Raw genomic sequence first — 16,208 nt, 5'->3', positions numbered from 1 at the left:
CAGAGATTTCCTGTGGCAGGACGTGATACACATTCCCTTGATGCTTCAGGATGTACAAGGCACCATGTCTTGTTCGCTCAAGGCACTGCAGCTCCAGTCTTAGTATATGGATTTCAAACTCCTTGGGGTGGCACAATATCAGTGATACAGATTTTAATTGCAACATCCCAAGATCTCCAAAGTCACTCTCTAGTCTACCACTTCCTGAATGCCAATCAGTCCTACCTAGGTAAAAATTTGGACTGCTCTGAGTGCTTTATTTTAGAATGTAAAAGGATGAAGATACAAGATGCTCTTTTTATTTTTTTCCCCATACTGCCAACTTAGGGTGGCATTTCATTTTTCATTTTGTTTGGTCCTTTTGATGAATCAAAGGTAAAAGTACCTCCTGGTACATATACATGCAGTACATTCTTTTGTGTTAAGTGTTCCTTATACTATTCTCAAACAAATAATTAGACAAAAAATGTTGATATGAAAAAATTAGTATAGTCTTGTTGCAGACCAGAAGATACTAGATTTACAGTTATCTTGTGTCACAGTATTCTCCATTTTGTGTGTGTGTGTGTGTGTGTGTGTTACACTTGGACCCTTTGAAGTTGCACCTTGAACAAATATTACAAGCAAAAGAAGAAGGTAGAAGTAGTAATAACAAAAATTATTATTGTTACATTAATCCACTTTGATTTTACAGGAAATCCAGATTACAACTGGAAAACCTGGTAACAGTGTTCTCAAATCTGTTAGAGTGGGAATACAACCCAAAGGGGGCGGTGGTGGGGGAAGCTTTCTTAAACATCTCCACCCTAAGAGAAATAGTCCTACTAAAGTGCTGTGTCATATAGTCACAGTTTAACAAACTTCTGAGTGTCAAAATGTCTAATTAAATGAGCGATCTGTCTTTCCTATGGGGGAAATCATCATTTTGCTGTGAGATTGCTCTAAAGGTTACACATGCATTGACAATATTGATGAAGAAAGTACAGAGCCTTTATCCATTTAAAGATATGTTTGAAGAGTTGGGCTGTACAAAAGGCATCAAATTAAAGTTGTTCAGCTTGTAAAGTGCTCACCTCTCAAAGCACCATTAGTATTAAGGGAGCAGATTAAACACAATTTAGATCACATTGAAAGACTAAAGTCAATTTAGCAGGTATATAACCATGCATGATAATGGTCTCTAAATCTACAGCAGCAAGGTGAGGATATGCTTGGATATTCAGGATAAAGATGTGAAACTAAAATAATTTCCTTTGAGAACTATAAAAGAAGCAACGACGAGAAGGCAAATTTTAGATGCTAGTTTGTTTAAGTATGTAAATTCAATGGACTGATCTGGAAGGGAAATAAATCTGATAGCAGTTTTATGTATGGTCTTTAGGGTATTGTGAACTTGACCTTTGCTGGAGCAAATGGGTTCTTAGCTGAATGGTGTAGTATTTCATTATTATTTTCATGCTGATAGCAGTGTGCAGATGCAACATGGAGGATACGTGAAAATCTTTTTCAGAAAAGCATATGATCTTCTAACCTATTCTCCAGTAAAAATTTTAAGTGTTATGTAATTTGTGTGTGTGTGTGTGTGTGTGTTAGTTTCTAATCTGTTACCCATTACATGCTAGAATGTGTACGAGGCTCACAGGGGAGAGGAAGCTTTAAACTGCAGCAAAATCACATTGTAGATTAGAAGGTGTTTTTACCTTGGCAACACAAAGTTTCAAAAAACATGAAAAAGATGAGAAATCAAACCAGTAAAGATTAAATTTTTGTGGTGCTCAGATAGAGGTGTGTTTATAAAAACAAACAAGCATTACATCTGTCTATGGAAATCTTATTTGATTAAGCTGAAAAGTATCCAAGTTTATCTGTACAGTATAGCTTGGTGATTCATGCTTACTTATAGGCATAAGTAAAACATATGATTAGGCGCTTAGTGTTCAGTCTAATCAGCCTAATGTAGATGCTTAACTTTTGCCTAGACATTAGGTAGGGAATCAGGACAGAACCCTAAGAAGAGAAGAGAAGGAAATTCAAGGTCTAAATGAATACAGGGCTGCACAACTTGCCTTGAAAACGATCTAATACACTCGGAGGTATAAAAGCTGGAAAGGTGCTGCAAGTGAACTGTCCTTGTACATAGTTATTGACAATACTTCCTTTATGGTACTGCTTTTGCTCATGGATTGATTTTGCTGCCTCACTTGGCTGGGACCTCCTGTCTTGAAGTGACTGGGGATCTACTAGCAACTTCTAGAGGCCCTTTACCATCCCTAATGAAGCAGCTGTCAATGAATACTTTCCAAGCCAACTCCAGGACTGCTTGCTTTCTCCTGGATCCCTACTGCTGTGTGCCTGCTCCCAATTCCACATGAAGTCTCAACCAGCAAGTCCTTAGGGTCTGCCTAGACACGTAATGCAACCCTGTTGCTTTCCCCTTACCAAACATTTTGTGTTTATCAGGACTTGTAGTAACAAGCTACAGGAACTGCAAGTCTACCAAGTAACAGCTTTCTGAGCCCACAGAAAGGCGTTAGTTTCAGATACTCCTCACTACCAGAATAAGATGGGGTAAAACTACCCGTCAACCGATAGTTATTGGAAACATTTAATTTGTTAATTTCTGACAGACTGTACTTTGAAGAAAATGACATAAAAACAGAAAAGTTATCTTTTATAAACTGAAAAATAAAAACCAAAAATAAATACTCTAACACACTAATTACAGTCCTGTTTTGGGAGGCCTGTAAAACTAGAGGGTTGGCTAATACCCACCAGACATAAACCACCTGTTGCTAGCTTTGCCTAAAATGTTCAAAATCTTGCAAACCATCTGTTATAGCTATACTGCTCTAGTTCTTATCCTGTGCTTATACCTATGCTTATACATGTTTTGACCTCCTGTGCTGTTGATATCATTCTCAACTATTTTCAGAGGGTGTGAAAAGCTCCACTGTTCTGAATTAACATTCTGACTCTGTTAGGTAGTAAACTGTGTGCTTAATTGCAAGCAGCAGTTATGCTGTGGCAAAGGGGATTTCTTGCATGCATTAAATTAGAATGGTACTTAAATACCTTGCTGAATTTCAGCCGGAGTTTGCATATTGAACTCTTCCTAATAAACAGCATTGTATTGTATGTCAGTGTCACATGCCATAAGTAACCCAGTGTTACATGCACTCAGTTGAGCAGAACTGAAAATGAGAAGAAAAAAAAACAACAAAAAAAACACCTTTCTGTACAGAAGGCAGGGGGTTAATTAAGGACCACATCAGGTTTTTCATTTTGATCAGTACAAAAATTTAAATATAGGTTGCATGGTACATTAGTGTGTCTGTCAAAGACTGTGGCTTTGGCCAGGCAATTAAAGAGGGCAAAATATTCTAAATTAATTTTTAAATAGCTTCTTCCAGTCATTAAGCACAGTTATCACATCCATATTTCGTAAATGTAAAACACCGAAGTTCTCAAAAGTCTGTTCTCTGCAGTAGTTTTTATTGATGATCCATCTGAGCTTCATTTCCTAACTGAAAACCCTTGTCGGTCAATTTATTTCAACATAACACTATTTGGTTGGATAGTTATTAATCCTGTAATTGTTCATGGCATGCCAAGAATAATTCAGCTAATTATTACAATATGTCTTACTTCTCCATGCTTCTATATGTCAAAATGGTCTTTGCACATATTGGAAAAAAACAGATTCCCAATGTAACTGAAGATATAAAAATTGATTATTAATTCAACAAAAAATAAAGAATTACATTTTTTTCTCTGCCCCACATATAATTTCTACTGGTCTGGATACAATTTTGACAAATATTCTGCTGCTAACTTTAATTGATCCATGAATAGTACTGTGCAGCAAAAGCTAGGAGTGCTGCCCTCACTGAACATTAGTTTCAATTACAGAACAACAGTAACAAAGCCTGCTGGATCATAATAGAAAATAACTTCATTTTTTCCAGTTCATCTTAGGTGAAAGAAAAAAAAAACAAACCACTACTTAAAAATGAGATTAAGAGCTCAGTTATCATAGTAAAAAAAAAAAAAAAGTAATCTATATAATCTATACATATGTACTGTATTAATTGCAGTATATATATTCTAATGCATTTAAAATGCACATTTATGCATAAAATGCAAGATATTTAATTCTGTACTGGTGAATTCCCACCTATAAATGATGGTTTGCTGTTCTTTGTATTTTTCACTTTTGACACTATATCTTGATGTCACGGAGGTCAAATCTCTTATCTCTTATTGGACTAATAAGAATAAAATTAGTTTCTGATGGACTGAAATCCCTTTTTAGTTCACAATAGATTCAAGAAAATTGAAAGCATAGTGAGTATCACAGAATATTTGCTGTTTTATAGTTTTCATTAGCACATTTCCATAGCACAAAACAATGTTCTTAAATTGTATTCAACTGGGGCAAAAAGGATCCCTCGTTCCTAATTAATGAATGACTGTGAGTTCTCTGAATCAGAAAATTTTACACAGTGGAGTCCCATGCCATGATATATATTGAAGCAAGACAGGATATTTGAAAATAACCATGTAAAAAGTTGGTAACATTTATTCTTACGACAGTTTTCCCAGAACGTTGTTCTCACTTTGAGAATTTCCTCCAGAGAAGATGGCTCACTCAAGGCTTCATGTATTATGTTCCACCCAGGGACTTATCCAGAGATCTACCACACAATTCTGAGAGCCTTTTGAATGGAGATGGATTTATTTATTTATTTTATTTATTTTTTTAACATATTTGAAGTCAAAGGAAGAAACAAAGGAAAAATGGTCTGAAATCACAGAACCACAGAGGGGCTGAGGCTGAAAGGGACGTCCAGGTGTCACCTCATACAACCCCCTTGCTCAAGCAGGGAAACCCAGCGCAGGTGGCCCAAGATTATGTCCAACGTCTTTTGAAGATCTCCACAACATCTCTGGGCAACCTGTGCCTGTTCTGGGATGCTCTTACAATAAAGAAGTGTTTCCTGAAAGAATTACTCAGCTCAAAATTAGCTACTGAAATCAGTGGAAATAATCCTGTTATTGAGACAGCTGCTATCTTGACTGATAATGGGAGTTTAATCACAGAACACCAGGATTACAGTGATAAATCTGAACAAACCAGTCTCTAGCAATCATTGCAGCTAACTAGCCTGCCCTAAGAAAGACACGCAACCTGCAGCAGCCAATTGGTTTCAGTGACCAGATATAGCTAACTCTCATTTGGCAGAGAAATCTGCCAAGTCACCAAAACACTTGAACCTTTTGGCTGAGTAAGTTTTTTGAAAAAGTTTCCCGATTTGCATTCATTGTTGACACACAGCCAGACGATTTAGATGTCTGTGTGGTTTATCTGAACAGTGCAGATCCTCTGAGTTTCAAAAATTGGATAGGAATGGTCTTTCTTCTAAGATTTTTTTTTATTATATTATTTACATTTTTAATTGATGTGGTGTCTCACTGGGAACCACTGTCTTGATATTTCAGTATTTATTGTTGTGAACAGAAACAATTATAAGACACCACCCTGCCCCCCTAGCAAAACAAAATAAAACAAAGAAAAAGCCATGCTAGAAACTACAAAAAAAGATTAAAAAACAAAGCTTAAGAAATAGAGCCTTGAGAATGGTCTTTCTGTAACTGAGCATAATTCCCAATTAGACATTTCAAATGCTGTAGTGTCTAGACTTTGTGAATGCTGTGGTTCTACTTGAGTATATTTTCCCTTTCATACTTGTAATGGGACTACAGTTTAATGCTCACTTTTCCATTTATGTAATTCTATTTTTAACAGTATTTTTCTAACTAGGGATATTGTATACTAACTTAATATTCAGGGATGTGGAGATGAAGATTTGGAAATGTGTATTATCCTCAGTGTCATGTAGCATAGATGCTCTTACTCGGTTTGCCTTGTAAAGTGAGAAAGCACTCTTGGTAGCACTTCCAAAGGGAGCTGTCTAGGAAACAGTGGAAAGCAATCTCCATTCTGCTAGAAACATTGATATTTTAATTTGATTCTAAACTAAAAGAAAAGCTTCGATTTGTAAATCCCCAAAGCAGGAATTTTGAATAAAGCAAGGATTCTTCTGAATCTTTGACCATTTAATCATTTTATGTTGGATACAAAAAAGTATAGCTTAAAATAATGTTAGAAATTAATACAGTTAATAATAATCAGATAGCAACATAATAGAACAGACAACATAGTGTACAATCATATAATAAAACTTATGATATTCCATAACATTATTTCAAATTATATTATCGTAAATGTAATGAATGCAAAGTTAATGTCTAAATAAAACAGTTAATAAAGCTATTAGTTGTTTAGATACAATAAAAAATGATCTGAGAAAGTTAGAAAAAGGTCTGTATTTTTTTTTTTTTTTAACAATGTTCCCATGAGATGATTCAGTTTGAACAAAACCACATTTTCTCTTGGAAAAGTACTACTAAAAATGTTTCTTTCTACTGGAAAGCTCATGATGTCTGCAAGTTCAAAGAAAACAGCAGTCAGGTCAAATAAGATGCTTGTTACAAGTATCTAATCTTATCTCTTCTTCAAATTGATCATGTTTCTTCCATGAAAAATGTTCTATTATAAAAGAAAATTGAAAAGTAGGAGACAGCTCATTTCATACTTACACTGTGACGAGGATTCAGTTCAGTCATGCCATACCAGGATCTTAAGGCTGTGGCAGAGTGGACATAGGATATGCTCATGGCTATAATTTCCAAAGCCAACATCATGCTGCTGCAGTGAGTTCAATTCATTGCTTATGCAGTTACAGAAAAATAAGCATATATTTATTTACACATAGATTGTATATCTGCCAAAGTGAAAAACTTAAAAGACTAAGACTAGCAATTTCTATTGTGCATATTTCAGGAGGGTCTTTTGTTTAAAATAAAGGCCTAAAAATTAGTGAGTGCAATGGCATATTCTAGATTTTGCCTTGCACTTTCTCTGTGACCTTGAATAAAACATTTTAAGACTACTTTTACTTAGAGAAATTATTTGTATACAATCACAAATGTGATGTGGCTCTAATAGTGCAGAATTTAAAGCAAAACTCTTTTCTGTTCTTCATATATAAAATAATGTTAATATCACTCCACCTAATTTGCCTTTTAAAAATTACAATGATGTTTTATTGATTCATTAGTTTATCTTTTTGTGCAGTACTTTGAAAACTGCAGAGTTTTATGACAGTTATACATAATTACGAACAAAGGCAGGTAATTTCAGTTCCTTGATCTATCCTGCTACATATTTATGCCATTGGTTTTTATCATGATATCAGCAAAGAAAATGGAAATTTTTCACATGCTCTATATTGACTTTTGGGGCCTTCTAGAAGAGGGAGCCCTACCCTGCTCCTGAATTGGGCCATGCCCTGATTACACATCTCAAAAAGATCTATCTATCTTTCATCTCCTCCCTATGAGAATTCTGTTTTGTCCTAGAAAGAAATATGTGCTCATGGTACAAAGTGAGCCTAGGCACACTCCATCTGATGCCTTCATTTCAGTGACCAGTGAGCCAGCACCATGAAACACAACATGGAGTGCACCAGCCCCATAGTTTAAACACAGTTTCTGGATAAAATACTCATACCCACTTATAGAGGACAATAGTAGAGTGTGGTGGAATGAGACTCTGGAGACCTGGTTAATGCTATCTGGAGCACCCACTCACTTTCTGTCCCTTGGTTTTGATAAGTAAATGTAAAATGAACAAAGACCTTGAGAGTGAGGAAAGTTACTAATAATTATTACTAATGCTACTGTTGCTATTGTTGTTAGATGAATTCTAGGTGAAAAGCTAGAGATCCTCAGAGCTAGTGTATCTGCTGTAATGACTGTGCTGATTCTGGAGTGATTAGATGAGTCTCTACTGCAAAATGTAAATAAAATGCATCAAAAACATAACCTGCCCCATAAACACTGGGTGGTGTGGCTTAGATACTCCTATTCTTATTCAGACTCAGCCAACTGCACGGGAGACAGCGATATTGCTCGGAAAGGGAGTTCAATGTTAATATGAATAAGAGTGAAAGATTCTGGCTTTTTGTTGTTAGTGTAGTTATTAAACCATATTTTTCTAATATGAAAGAAAAATGCAGGTTCTCAGTATATGTGCTAGAAATACCTAAACTGCAGTTATATGTAGCACTTGTACTGACTTTATCTAACCTACATTGTAAACGTTCCCATATTTTTTGTCCCTGAAAAGCTTCAGGCATCAACTGTGTTTGTGACCTAAGTGTAATCTCAAACTTGCTTTCAATTATTTCTAGCCCAAGAGGCCTGAACTATACAAACATACTTTGAAAATTTGAAAAAAAAAAGCCCATGTTTTTATTTTTCCTGTTTGATACAAGTTATACATATGAACCATTTCAGGGCAAAACATTTGTTTCTAGTATCTGACAGTCTAGTATTTCAGTTTGTATGTACTAGCCCAGAAGCTTTGTTGAACTTGGAGATTATTTTTGTAATTATTATTTATAGCTTGTATTACCACAATACCTCGGATGGTCAGCCTCCATCTCTGTTAGGTACTGTGCAGGAAAAACATAAAACAAGCCCACCTCCCTCCACCCCCTACCCCCTCCGCTCCCTCCTCAACAACCCAATTCCCAGTGTGGTGTAACCACTTCAGGATACCCCTTTTTTGTTGTTGTTGTTGTTGTTGTTTTCTTTCCTACTCGACATGTTGCACAGGCATTGAGGATCCTTTGGAACAGAAAGAAGATGCACAGTGATGACAGAGTGCAGGCTTTTAAATAGGCATAAATTGGTATTTTTATCTTCACAGTGTCTGTCCGTGAAACTTCACTTTATTTTAATTTGATTGGCCTCCTTTTTCAAATTAAATGTTAGGGTTTTTTTTTGTGATATTTTTACTGACTGATGTATAAAACAGGATATATTGTATTTCATAACACATTTTTATGCTTGCCAAAATAGATTGTACAAAACCTAACGGTTAATAGAGATAGTTTAGTTCTGTCTTGAAGATAGAGTACTAAGAAATTGGGTCCATCACTGTCATTTTTCTCAGAGATTCCTCTCATCTGTCACAACACAGTAGTTATGAAAAATGAAACCATAAATTCAATTTAGAGGGCAATTTGCAGCTAATCTTTGGAGTAATTCCAGTGTGAATAATGCAGCAATTTGGATGCATGGTCAGTCAATTCCATCTCTGATTTATTAGGATTTAAGATTTTTTTCTTTCATTAATGATAATTACCCAAGAAGATAAAATAATTCCTCAAAAATATCTATCTTCACATCTGTGGTTTCAGTTTTGAGAAAGGCTGCAATGTTGTTTAAACTTATTATTATAGGAAGGGGGAAAAGCTTTTTGCAAAAGATATATGAGGTATTTAAATTCTGAACTGTATCTCTTTACAGCACATGTGTGAACTGATCAGCACTGGTTTATGGCTGCTTTTATATGACTCCCATTAGAGCTAACATTTTGAATATCTCAGCATAAGGACACTGGGATTTGCTATTGATTCTCCACACTTCCTACACCTTGAAGATTGCATTAAAATCCAGCTCAAGCAAGAGTGACATTTTTTGTTCCTGTTTAAAAGTCAAATTTATTATCTGAGACTTTTTCTACTTATTAAATCCCTACTTTCTCTGATACATTATTTATGTATATTTTTTTTCCTGTATCTTTCCTTCAGTTCTCAAGGTCTTCTCTTGATTTTAACAGAATATCTACAACAGATATGTAGAACAGGTTATATGTTTGTGTCTATGTTGTTAATGGAAAAGGGAAGGCCACAGGGAAAAACAGTTCATTTAACATTGGCTTTGAGATTTAGTCAAAATTTTAAGGCATCTACAGAAGTACTGCTCATGAAGTAAGCGACTTTGAAAACCTCCAGAGGAAGATCTCAAAATCGAGATGCCTTGACTGACTATGCCTTCAAAGCCTCTCTCCAGTGCTGATGAAGAACTGCGGTACTTCAGAAGTGCTGGCTCTCAAGACACCTAGAAAGCAGCTGCTAGTTAGACAGATTAAGGTCTACTGTTGCTCCTCACACCTGACACATGGCCTTCTTCCTTAGCTTTATGTCAGGTATCTCTAGTATCACACACCATTATACTGTGTAGGGAACCGTTTCATGATTAGGAACAAGGAGAGTGAGGAAGGATTTATACCACCCTCCAATCAGCCCAGGGCCCAGAAGTCAACCTAGGGTCCAGAAGGATTATCTCACCAACAAAGTTTTTACTTATACATCCTTGCTCTTTCCAACCACGGATTCTTAAGAATTACACTTTGTTTGTTTGTTTGTTTGTTTGTTTTGTCAAAATGCTGCAGAGTTAATTTGCTTACTCGCACAAGTCCTTTGGGGTTCAGAGCAGCAGGTTCTGAGCTACAATGCCAATCAAAGCCTGAGGTGCAATCCACAAATCTGTGCATCATGGTTTACCAAAAGGATGATGATTCTGTTCCAAAAGATTAACAGATACTTTCTTCCCTGACAGTATTAAGAGTTTGGTATCTAAATAAACAATCAGCTATGCTTGGCAAATTTATTTCATTGGAGCACTGTATTGCTCATGAATAAGCTGCCAAATGAAATATACTGCCTTTTTTTTTTTTTTTTCTCAGTATTATTTAGTATTTTGACCATTTAAAATGTCTTATTAAAGTTCCTTCAGGTTTGGTATTGTTTACAATTGGAAATAGCTAAGTTTTAGTTGAATTTTGCACTTGAAAAAATAAATTTGTATATAATTATTGAAAAAGGGATGAAAGACAACTACCTTACTTTCACACATTTCCTTACACTAGACTGTGAGTCTTGTCAAACAGGTCTGGAAAACTGAACCTGGAAATGGTTTTTGATTACTGAAGAAAGTACATGTGTTTGTCTGAGCACATCACCTCTTTGTGAAAAAAATTTAAGCTGGCTTCATAGAAAATGCATGCACTGTTAACAACTGTCAAATCTGCATACCACAAGACTAGTGGTATTTAAAAAATAAATTTATTTTATTTTTTGGTAGAATAAATTTCATGATTTAGTTTTTATTTTTATTCAGTGAATAGGTTTCCAAGTAACAATCTTCTGTGTGAAGATAATAGAAAACAGAATTTTGCTCAAGTGGCACACTATAACTTTAAACCTTCACAACCAAAAGATTCTGTGTACCTTTCTGAATGTTGCAATTATGCTTGGTAATAACTTCAGACTCCATCACAACTTCCAGAATGATTACCAAAATAAATAAATAAATAAATAAATCTTGGTGATGCATTATTTAATTTATTATTAGTATATTTAAGTAGTTTACCTAAGGATGTCTAATTAAGATATGAAAACATCCATTCTCTGAACACTTCAAATCTTTTCTTAGCTGAAGTGAAGTTGATGAACAGTCTGTGAAGTGGGGTCATTTTTGAGATGGAACCACCTGACATATTAACTTCCAGAAACTATGAGATATTTTTCCTACATCTACTTCCCATGTCAAGGACTTCTGATGACTTATTTAATCTGTGATGCAGTTTCCATGCAACTTGAAAAACAAGTGGTGATTGCAAGAAAACTGTCCATGTGCAGTAAGTGAAATATATCCTGTGTACATCAGGCTTGTTGGGAGTGTGCAGTGAACACCCACCCAGAAACTCAGTGGAGATGAAGTCCAAAGCCTACCTGTAAGAGTGAAACTCAGCCACTGATATGGGGAATACAGGCAGGTGTAGTGCTTGTGTAATAACCTGGTCCTACACGTGTTCTCTCTAGCAGGCTTTAACAAATCAGTTCAAAGAGGCTTTCAGAACCCAATTCTTCTCCTTCAGAACTTGGGAGAGGCCTGAAAATGTGTGAGACAGTGCAAAAAGTGATCACAGTTTTACAGCTGCAAGCCACAGGGCTGGCTTACCCTTAGATTGATCCACTAGACAACTCTGATGGACGGCAATCTCCAGAGGTTGACCAACAGTTCTCTTCCACAATACATCTAGACTCCAACTGAGCAGACAGTGGGAACTGGAAGCAGAATGACCCTTGTACTGGAGTCTCAAGACAGGTAATATATTACACAAATGCTTTATTAAAGATCTGGACCTTGTGTTAATGCTATAAAAGAAAATAAATGGAAGGGAAAGGGTGATCCCGCACAATATTTTCCAGTTTAATTTCTCTCTACAACATATGTCACTTACTAGGTTAACTTTCTTCTAGTTGAAAACCTTTGCAAAAAAATCCAATGGGCTATGTGGCAAACTACCTCACAAGAAATCACTGAAGCAGGGGATGAACTGAAGTTCCTTGACAGTTTTGTAAGGTCTGAACAAAGTGCAGCCAGCAAACTTGGATTTACTATGACTTTGTGCATTGTGTTGGTTATTGAAAAACCTTAAACTGCTTTAGGCAAATGCTTCGGGGAACATTACTTCTTCATTCACTTATCTAGGGGTTTAAAATCTTCACTAGTTGAGGGGTAAATACATCTGTGGAATTAATTTATCAAATTAATACTTGTGTTGTTGAGCTTTATTCTTTCCACTGGTTATCTTAACAGTGATTTGAGGTGTGCAGCCTAAGTGAAATCTGCTTTAAAACATATGAGAATTCTATAGATGCACTGTTGGCTTGAGATGGATTCTTAGTGTGCATGAAATTACATGCAAAATTAAATTATGTATGGTAATGTGTGCATAGCATTCTGATCTCAGCGCCCTTTAGTGTAAAATATAAAATTACATGGGCTATTTTATTCCAAAATACACATAAAAACTGTTTTATTATTATTATTATTAACCTTTTATTTATCTAGACATCATCAATTGATTTATTTTAAGGAACTGGAACAAGTATTTTTATACATCCTTAGTACAAGCTACGTGAATACTTATATGTTAATTGAACACAACTGGTCAAAACTGAACATTTCTGTCTCACATGAGACTTTGACATTTTCAAATTTCTGAGTCTGTTTTTTGTTTGTTTGTTTGTTTTTAATCTAATTTTAACCTAAAACCGTTAGTAAAACAATTTGCAGTATTTTATAAAAATTCAATCTGAAATAAAAATTCTGTTCAGAACAATGTTTTTTTTTTTTTTTTTTTTTTTGATTTTTTTACTATTTCACAATACATGGACAGAAATGCACAATATTATACCACGGTATACAAGATGGAACTACAGAGAGATTAATTCCTCCTACCTTTGAATATTACTATTGCATACATCCATATCAGAACTAGTCATTTAGAATCCCTTTGGGATTGGCACAAGAGATTGGCACTTCTAGTGTGCAATACCTCTCAGCTGCAGTTAGAAAACTTGAATGTCAGATGAATCACAATGTAAAAGCATTTACTACACTCTATTGCTCTAGAGGGAATCTAGATAAAATATAAGTATTGTAATTTCTGTAGCTATCAAAAGTGAGGTGTGATAAATTGCCTTTTACTTGTCCTACTGTGACATCACATAATGACCAAAGTATTCAAGTATAATTGTGAAATGTAGCTGCTAGTTTAAAATATAGTAAATAAGTTATTTGATACATAGGTTATATATGAAGCATAATTTCTAATTTCGAGTTTCCTTATAAGGGACTTGGAGGATGAAAATAATGGAAGCAATCAGGATCGTGTTCATCTCATCTAACTTAAAGCATCTAACTAGTTTAACATAACAATTAAATTAACAGCTTAATTGTCTCAGTAATCAATGAGAACAGGTAGACATCTCCAGAGTCACATCTTAACTTGGTTCTGGAGGTACTCTAAGAGAACATAGAACAAGAAGGAATATCAGCTGAAGTCCTTGCATATTAGGACTTAGTTTCACGAAACTCATTTAAGTCCCAGGCATCAGTTTAATCATCCCAAATTTTCAGGACTGTCTAAGCCTGAGGCCATCTGAAGTTATTAGTTGGCTTTGTTAGCCTGAACTTCCCTGGACACTTCACTCTAGGGACTTATACATGCTCATGCTTGGGAGTTCAATACTTATTTCCTACCGAAGCTCTTCTGTAAGTCATATTCAGGCTTCTAGTGAGTAACTTCCTAGGGAAATCTGAAGTGCTAGATGTAGCTACCACTAACTCAGCATAACAGCTGAGTGGTTAGATTATTCATAATGGAAATAAAATACCTGGAATGTAGACTGTTCTTAGCCAGGAGGACACCAAATAGACATCATTTGCATGGTAGGAAGGTGTGTAATCACCTAGGAAGTAGCTTTCATAAATACATAAATGCACAACCCCTGAAATAGAGTCCCAGTGCTGTCAGTAAAGCAAGAGTCAGAGAAAGTAAGCTGGAAGGAGGAATGCTTGCTCTGACCTACTAGTTCATTAAGCTGAGAGAAAAGAGATACAGGTAGATTGGAAAAAAGACAATATAATGAGTTAATATTTTCTGTTGGTTTCTTATATTTATAATAAATATGTAGACAACTCTCACAATTTGATATGCTGGAGTCTCTGTGGATTTGTAGGAAGAAAGATCTGCCTTAATCAGGTGATTTTTCTCTTCAGGCCTTCAAAGGTATCTACTACTTTTCTGTTCTCTTCATAGAGAATATATCTTTAAAGAATGCTGTTATTTCCCTGCAGTCTTTCCTACCTATCACCCTAGGTTTGTGAAAGAATTTTAAACTAAATTTCCTCTAGATCCCAACTTAGGGCTTTCATTTTGGTGCTTAACATGGAGAAGGATAAATTTGCATCAATGCACTCACTAGTGCAGGAGGTCTTCCCAAAATTGTCATGTTAGCCAAGAAAAATTTTCAACAGCTGCTAGCAGTTGTTCTTTAGACTTATGATCTGCCATCTAGCCTTCTTGATAAAATTATGAAATTGTTTAATTATGACATAGATTAATCCAGAAAAATACCATGTTTCTAGTACAACTATGTAATATCTGTTTATAGAATCATAGAATCATAAAATCATTGAGGTTGGAAAAGACCTCAAAGATCATCTGGTCCAACCATCCCCCTACCACTAATATTATCCACTAAACCATGTCCCTAAATACCACACCCAACCTTTCCTTAAACACCCTCAGGGATGGTGATTCCACCACCTCCCTGGAAACCCATTCCAATACCTAACTACTATTTCTGAGAAGAAATGTCTCCTAATTTCCAACATGAATCTCCCCTGGTGCAACTTGAGGCCATTCCCTCCAGTCCTATCGCTAGTTATCTGTGAGAAGAGGCTGACCCCCAGCTCCCCCCAACTTCTTTTCAGATAGTTGTAGAGAGCAATAAGCATAATAACATTTCTAAAATTAGAATATTTTAATTATTATATTGTTCATATAAGCACACGTTAGCAGCAATAAAGATTGCAATGTCATAACCAGTATGACTGGAAATATGTCCTGTAGTTCATGTTGTTGTTTGTATTATGATAAAATTCATTGACATGAATAAATTCAAAACAGTTGATATTAAATTGTTTTATTTCCAAATAAACTTTAAAATATTTTTAAAAAGTATCCTGAGTAAAGTTCATCAGAACTCAAAACTGCACTTTTGACTCATCTGAGTATTAGGTCATGGAATTATCGCACCAGAGATAGATTTTACATATGAGCTAGGATGACTTGTTCAGACAATGATGTCTACAGTAGAGGCATCTAGGATGAGATTCAGCTTCCAAAATAAAAACTTCTAGTGGAGTAATATTTACACAAGAAATGACTTGTACAACACAGGAATTATGGTAGACTGATGACATTGCATACATTAGTCCATAATGACACCTAAGTTGAGGCTGCTAAATCGCACCTCCAAAATTAAATGAAATGAATGGTACCCAGTAGGTCTGCCCATCTCTAAAAATAAACATATATATATTTTTCAACATATAGAAAATGGCAAGCCTAGAAACACATTTTAATGCATCTGTCATGTCTGAATTCTTACTTTATGAAGCAAAAAAGGAAGCTTACTCACTGTAGGAGTTGGAAATCGGTCCTCTTCTATGCCATTAATATGAACACAGCAACACAGCAGATGGAAGGCTTTAGAACACATTTTGAGTTAAACAACTTATTTTTTCCTACTTTTTTTTTTTTTTTTTGGTTGGCAAATAGGAAAATAGAACAGGCTTGGAGAAGAGCTACTGGGATGACCAAGGAGATAAACAGTCTGTCTCCTACAAGAGGAACTTTAAAAGTTTAGTTTGTT

The 16,208-nt window shown here is 35.4% G+C and overlaps 1 long non-coding RNA gene across 1 annotated transcript in view; it reads left to right on the top strand.

Moving 5' to 3' along the window:
* LOC310892743 overlaps window positions 1-13,124 on the top strand; it is a 75,360-nt gene extending 62,236 nt beyond the window's left edge. The window contains exons 2-3 of the long non-coding RNA XR_014578367.1: window positions 695-722; window positions 11,799-13,124. This is a non-coding gene — a long non-coding RNA (uncharacterized lncRNA). The remainder of the gene's footprint in view (window positions 1-694; window positions 723-11,798) is intronic.
* The last annotated feature ends 3,084 nt before the right edge of the window (window positions 13,125-16,208 follow it).

Source organism: Anser anser (genome assembly GCF_964211835.1).
Source record: "Anser anser genome assembly, chromosome: 1".
NCBI classification, from domain to species: Eukaryota; Metazoa; Chordata; class Aves; order Anseriformes; family Anatidae; genus Anser; species Anser anser.
Note: the sequence above shows the minus strand (reverse complement) of the source record. Positions and strands in the feature narration are given on the sequence as shown.